General features: G+C 37.5%; 1 pseudogene; it reads left to right on the plus strand.

The window, feature by feature from the left end:
• LOC137639288 (uncharacterized) overlaps positions 1 to 7500 on the plus strand; it is a 67188-nt pseudogene that overhangs the window by 16540 nt on the left and 43148 nt on the right.

Consider the following 7500-nt stretch of genomic DNA (forward strand, 5'->3'; position numbering starts at 1 on the left):
CTTCAAGAAGCAGCCTTCTGTAATGCAAAGAAGGCCCTATCAACTGCTGCGGCTCTCACTTTTCCTATCCCACACGCCCCTCTCCTTCTCTCCACCGATGCCAGCGACGTCGCTATTGGTGCAGTACTCGAGCAGGTGGTCAAAGGCTCGCCCCGCCCATTGGCCTTCTTCAGCAGAAAACTGTCCAAGGCAGAATCGGGTTATTCTACCTTCGATCGGGAATTGCTGGCGGTGCACTTGGCTGTCCGTCACTTTCGCCATTTCTTAGAAGGTACGCCCTTCGTCATTCGTACAGACCACATGCCTCTGGTGCACGCCTTCACTCGACAGTCTGACGCCTGGTCCGCCCATCAACGCCGACATCTCTCCGCCGTGGCTGAATAAAATTGCATCCTCCAATACGTCCCTGGGAAAATGAATCCCGTTGCCGATGCCCTGTCAAGAAACACGTTGGCTGCCGTTCAACTGGGATTGGATTACAACGCCCTGGCTAAAGCCCAACGACAGGATCCAGAGTATCAAGCTTGTAGGACATCCTGCACGTCCCTCCGTTGGGAGGATTTTCCCTTCGAAGACTCCAACACCACCCTCCTCTGTGACGTCAGTACTGGTAGACCGCGACCTTGGATTCCTGCTCCCATTCGCCGACAGGTGTTTGATCTCATCCACGGCCTTTCACATCCCTCGTGCCGTTCTACTGCACAGCTGCTGAAGGCAAAGCTCATTTGGCACGGCATTTCTAAGGATGCTAAGGATTGGGTCCGTGCGTGTACTTCTTGCCAAACTTCCAAAGTACATCGACACACGGATTCAGGAGTGGGCACCTTTCCTCAACCTCAGCGTCGTTTCACACACATTCACGTCGACGTTGTAGGCCCCCTACCCACATCACAAGGACATCGTTACCTGTTTACCGTCATCGACCGCTCCACTCATTGGCCTGAAGCCATTCCCATGGAAACTGCAACGTCCGCCTCATGTACATCTGCCTTACTCTCTGGATGGATTTCAAGATTCGGTATCCCTGAGCATATTACTTCTGACAGGGGAACCACTTTCACCTCTCAATTATGGACGTCATTAGCCAATCTCCTGGGCATCACCCTACATCAGACAACGGCCTACAACCCCGCTGCCAATGGAATGGTTGAACGTTTTCATAGCACCCTCAAAGCAGCTTTGATGTCCCGCTGCAAGGATTGCAACTGGTTTACTCAGCTTCCCTGGGTCCTCCTTGGACTAAGGACCACTCCTAAAGACGCCCTCGACGTCTCGGCAGCCGAAATGGTGTATGGCGACCCGTTGGTCGTCCCTGCCGAATTTTTTCCTTCTACGACCTCCTCCGACGATCTCCAGCGCATACGTCACGTCGTGGGAAAATTTACTCCGTGCCGCCAGACTTACAAGCCCCCAGCGAAGCATCACATACCAACGGACTTGCACTCTGCAACGCACGTCTTCCTGCGCAACGACACCAGCAAGCCACCACTAACGCCCCCTTACACGGGCCCTTTCCTTGTGATCCGACGCAGTCTGAAAGCATTCCTCCTAAACATTCGGGGCAAAGAAGACTGGGTCTCCATTGATCGTCTAAAACCTGCTTATCTTCTGCCAGATGACCCGCCTACAGTTCGCCTCTCTAGATCAGGGCGCCCTATTTAACATGTACAGTATGTCATTTTTAGGGGGGGAGCCATGTACCAACCGTGTGTCACACAATTGTACATAATTATTTTGTATATATTATGCTTGTATCTGCGCTCTTCCCTCGCACTAAAAAGAACCTGAATGATCATGTCTCCGTTTTGCTCAGTAACATTATCTGTCTCTCGAACAGGTCATGTCCTGTTGCCTTGAGGTTTTGTATATAAAGAAGAGTGTTCCTTAATAAATAACTCAGTCGTTTCCAATCTGCCTTTGAGTTCACAACTCCTCTCTCGGCCCGTCACAGGTCCATAGAATGTCTAATTCAATGTAAATAATTTTTTTTAACTATCTTGCTATATACAACATGGTATAGACGAAGGTATGTGCTCTACCAACTGCTCGTTCTAGTTCTTAGAATAAAACTTGATATCAAGCAAGATAAAAGTAAATGGTAGAATTATGATTTTCTTATGTATTTTAATGAATCTAGGTAATATTTATAGTTTTCATTATTTTTTGTTTTAACATAATTTAACATAAAGGAACTCATATTGAGAGAAATATTAGCTTAAACGCCAATTACACTGTGAAATTTCATACAAGAAGAAAAATTTTGTCTGAAAATATTGTCCAAGATGTACTGTATGTTTCATCGATAAACGCAAATTATATTGTACTCATCATTACTGTCTGAAATATACTTTGCTGGATGAAATTGGATATAGAAAAGGTAGAGAAAAGGATAAATGTTCTATTTGATAATGTTAATTGTGATTGTTTACTTTCGATTTAAAAGAAACAAATTCTCATTCAAACTATTCAATGGTGAGTCCAAATAGATGTGCGCCTGTGCAGAAATTTACCCTTGTTAGGATTACTAGGAATAATACTGTGTAATAGATAGTCAAGCTATTGATGCCTAATTTTATTTTTTTGAAATCCCACGTAGAGGATAACTTTCTTGAAATATTTTCCGGAGCTGAAACAACCCTTTTGGTTTTAACCTGGAATCAATAACATAGCCTTCATAAATGGACACAGTAAAACCAAACTTACCAATATGTATGTCTTCTAGCATCCAATTAGGTCTGTACTGTGGTTTGTTTTGGTGATCAGGTGATCTTCTGGTTAAAGGTTCTACAGCTCAATGAAAACGCTCCCCTTCTAGTAATTAAAATGGTGAGTGAACAATGAAAGTATGAGGATGAAAACGGTTTGGTCTTCCTGAAATGTTACCCATGTAATAACGCCTTTATTAGCACAGAAATCAGGATCGTAATCATCTCTCACAGTAAAATGGTCTAGGGAATAGATATTAAGCCAGATATGCAGAGAACTGGAGAGGGTCTATTCATAGTCTAAAGTTAAAGATATTCAAATGGCTAATTACAATCTATTTCTATATCGAGTACGAAAATGAGTCCTTTTAAGTTGCGCAATCAATGGTTTTAGCCATGGAAGATAATTTCTTAATATTAGTCATAAGAAATGTTAAAACAGATTTTTCTGTTTTTCAAAATGGGAATAGATAGGTAAAACTATTTCTATATAATGGAGCTTCATTCACTAAATAACCTTTGTTTAATAAACCAATCGCCAAAAAAAACCTCATTTGACCTATATAGGGACGCAAAGTCTGCCTTTCGTTGCTATTAATGTTAGTATTACAAACAATATGAGTCTGTGCCACTGAAATTATGTTTTTTATGGAATAATTCACTGAACCAAATTAAAACCAGTACAATTAGGAAAAAAAGATTATCATGATCTTAAACTAACACATCTTATGAAGAATATTACGACCATCCCTGGCTAAAAGTTGTCACCCAGGATTGCGTAACTCAAGATGTCTCGTTTTCGTTATGGATGGAAAAGTTCATTCTTATTATCTTAGTATCTTATATGAATAAAAAATTTCTAGTTTTCTGAGTGTATGGGATAGAGATCTTACAGGTATATAATAATGAACTCTAATATCTTTATTATCTTTCAATGAGAATAATCCTTATACTAGCCTTTTAATAAGGCCAAAGTATAATTTAAAGAAATTCAATATGTTGTAAATCTTTTTGTGCGCTCTTATGATTTTTAACACTTGGGCAAAGAATTTATATCTTCTGAGTATTTTTCATGAAGTATTTATGAGAAAGTCCCTGAGTCGTTTGAGTAACTGTACAATCTACTAAGACTCTCTAGTAGCCATTTGGTTTATTTAAGAATGTAAACACTGTTGCAGAAGAGCTTGACATAATTAAAAAGTAATTTTTAGAAAATATGATTTAAAGTCTTTTAAAGGGAATCTGCTGCTAAAGTCAGGTATTTCTAAAAATATCAGATTGAGTATAATTTACATCACCGAAAATCAAGATCTTTGTCTGAGGAGAGGAGGATTTATACAATTATTTCTTATTTTTTTAACATAGATCGACTTAATATCAGTACATAATGCAAGTTACAGGGAATAAAGTTTGATACAAGAAAACTCGAAGTATGATACTATGTATATAACTGTCATTGTAACAGAATAATAAGCAGATTTGAAGTACATGGTGAGATGAAATTCTTCTCAAATATCTCATGCTACAGAGCATCTAAGACTGAAACAATCTCATAGACATTGTTAGTGGACATCAAGGATATATGGCTACATGAAGCATATTATACTCTATGGTAAGTATACAGTAAATGTGGTTAAAGCAAAAATAATAATCTGGTACAAATAAACCGAGTTACTTATGATAATAATTAATGCAATATAAACTTAACAGGAAATAATTCCAACACAACCTTGCCATAAAAAGTTTAATTCATTGTTAGCAATGATTATGGTAGTAGTTAAAATAATAATTACGAAGAACTGCTAAGATTATGCAAATCGTGACTCTGAAAAGGAAAATGATGTTTTTCCTATTTTCCATTCACAGAAAATATACAATTACTTTTGATCTAACCAGCAAAATTTCTATGGTGTGTATTCAATGGAAGTCCGCTGTGTATCATCTACTTTAATTCTCTGTCTGTCTGTCTGTCTGTCTCTCTCTCTCTCTCTCTCTCTCTCTCTCTCTCTCTCTCTCTCTCTCTCTCTCTCTCTCTCTCTCTCTCTCTCTCTCTCTCTCTTTCTTGGCCAGTCGGATTTCTTCAATGATAATGCATTTGAATCTGGATTTTAAGATGGCTTAGATGTTTCTTCATTTCATGCTTGTCCATTGAAAAAAATCATAAAACAAATATTATACGAATAGTTTTATCTATTATAAAAGAGTCACGCATAAATTAGATGTTCTGCAGTGTTACGAATGAATTAACCTTTCTTTATTCAACATTACACTCACATATGCAAGTATCTATTTATATATCTATCTATCTATTTATCTATTTATCTATCTATCTATCTATATATATATATATATATATATATATATATATATATATATATATATATATATATGTTATGTTACTCTAACAGGTGATTCATATTTGTGCATTTTGATGAACTGAGTAATATTCTGTCATAAATTTTTAATATTTTTCTCGTTTTTCATTCTGTTTCTGTAACAGTTGTGTCATCATCCATGGCTCCCCTGGTGGACACCGGAAAGGAAATCCTATTAGCGATATCGAAAAGAAGTCCTCTCGAAGACACTTCCGAGGTCACGGAGTTTTTTCGGAAGAGACCCAGGTTAAGTTATTTCGAGGCTAGTTCAGTCTTTTGACTTATAATCACTGCATTATCCTGATATGAAAATGTCTGAATCTATATTATGATCCCTGATCTCTGTTTGTATAATCATTGATGCATCTATCCTTACATATACCTCATACGTACATGTATTTATAGGAGGCCTATATGAATACGGATATTATTATTGTTGTTGTTGTTGCTGTTTTTGTTGTTGTTGTTGTTGCTATTTTTGTTGTTGTTGTTGTTGTTATTATTATTATTATTATTATTATTATTAATATCACCAGCCAAGCTACAACCCTGGTTGGAAAAGCAAGATGCTATAAGCCCAAGGGCTCCAACAGGGAAAAATAGCCCAGCGAGGAAAGGAAACTACGAAATAAATAAATGATGAGAATGAATTAACAATGTATCATTCTAAATACAGTAACAGCGTCAAAACAGATATGTCCTATATAAATCATTAACAACGTCAAAAACAGATGTCATATAAAAACATGAAAAGACTCATGTCATCCATGTCAACATACAAACATTTGCTCGAACTTTGAACTTTTGAGGTTCTATTGATTCAAATACCTGATTGGGAAGATCATTCCACAACTTGGTAACAACTGGAAGAAAACTTCTAGAATATTGTGTAGTATTGAGCCTCATGATGGAGAAGGCCTGGCTATTAGAATTAACTGCCCGCCCAGTATTACGAACATGATAGAATTGTCCAGGGTGATGTGAATGTAAAGGATGGTCAGAGTTATGAAAAATCTTATGCAACATGCATAATGAACTAATTGAACGACGGTGCCAAAGATTAATATCTAGATCAGGAATAAGAAATTTAATAGACCCTAAGTTTCTGTCCAACAAATTAAGATGAAAATCAGCAGCTGAACACGAGACAGGAGAACAATACTCAAAACAAGGTAGAAGGAAAGAATTAAAACACTTCTTCAAAATAAATTGATAACCGAAAATCTTGTAAGACTTTCTCAATAAGCCAATTTTTTGTCAATTGAAGAAGACACAGACCTAATTGTATTTTGAAATTAAATTTGCTGTCAAAAATCACACCTAAAATTTTAAAAGTCATTCAAATTTAAAAAAAAAACATTATCAATACTGAGATCCGGATGTTGAGGAGCCACCGTCCTTAACCTACTTACAGTAAATACTTTGAGTTTTGTTAGGATTCAACTTCATACCCCATAATTTGCACCATGCACTAATTTTAGCTAAATCTCTATTAAAGGATTCACCAACCCCAGATCTACATTCAGGGAATGAAATTGATGCAAATAGAGTAGCATCATCTGCATATGCAACAAGCTTGTTTACTAGGCCAAACCACATGTCATGTGTATATAGTATGAGAAGTAATGGGACAAGAAAACTAGCCTGTGGAACACCGGATATCACATTCTTATACTCACTATGGTGCCCATCAACAACAACTCTTTGAGATCTGTTACTTAAAAAATCAATAATAATGCTGAGAAACGACCCACCCACTCCCAACTGTTTGAGTTTGAAAACAGGGGCCTCATGATTAACACGGACAAAGGCAGCACTAAAGTCAAGGCCAATCATACGAACATCCTGACCACAATCAAGGGATTTCTGTACAGCATTGGAGATTGTAAGAAGGGCATCACATGCTCCAAGGCCTTTACGAACATCAAATTGCAAACTAGAGAGTAGATGATTACCTTCAGCAAACCTATTAAGACGTTTTGCCAGAAGACGTTCAAAAACTTTAGATAATATGGGAGTTATGGAAATTGGGCGGTAATCAGTGGGACTTGAGCTACCACAAACACAATTACATAGAGGAGTAACATTACCAATTCTCCAACAAGTGCTAAAAGCTCCTCTTCTTGCTAACTTGCGCAAAATAACAGATATCTTTGGAGCTAAGAAATCTGCTGTCTTTATAAAAAACAAAGGAAAAATATCATTTGGGTCTACACCTCCATAAGCATTAAGGTCCATCAACAGAGCTTTAATCTCACAAGATCGAAAAGCTAAACTAGTTAGTTTAGCTTCTGGAAAACAGGAATGAGGAAGTTTAAGTTTTTCATTACTCTGTTTACTATCAAAAACATAAGCTAAAAGGGTTGCCTTTTCCTTTGGACAGTGAGTGACTGAGCCATCTGATTTAAGTAAAGGAGGAA

The sequence above is a fragment of the Palaemon carinicauda genome, chromosome 4 (assembly GCF_036898095.1).
Source record: "Palaemon carinicauda isolate YSFRI2023 chromosome 4, ASM3689809v2, whole genome shotgun sequence".
NCBI lineage: Eukaryota > Metazoa > Arthropoda > Malacostraca > Decapoda > Palaemonidae > Palaemon > Palaemon carinicauda.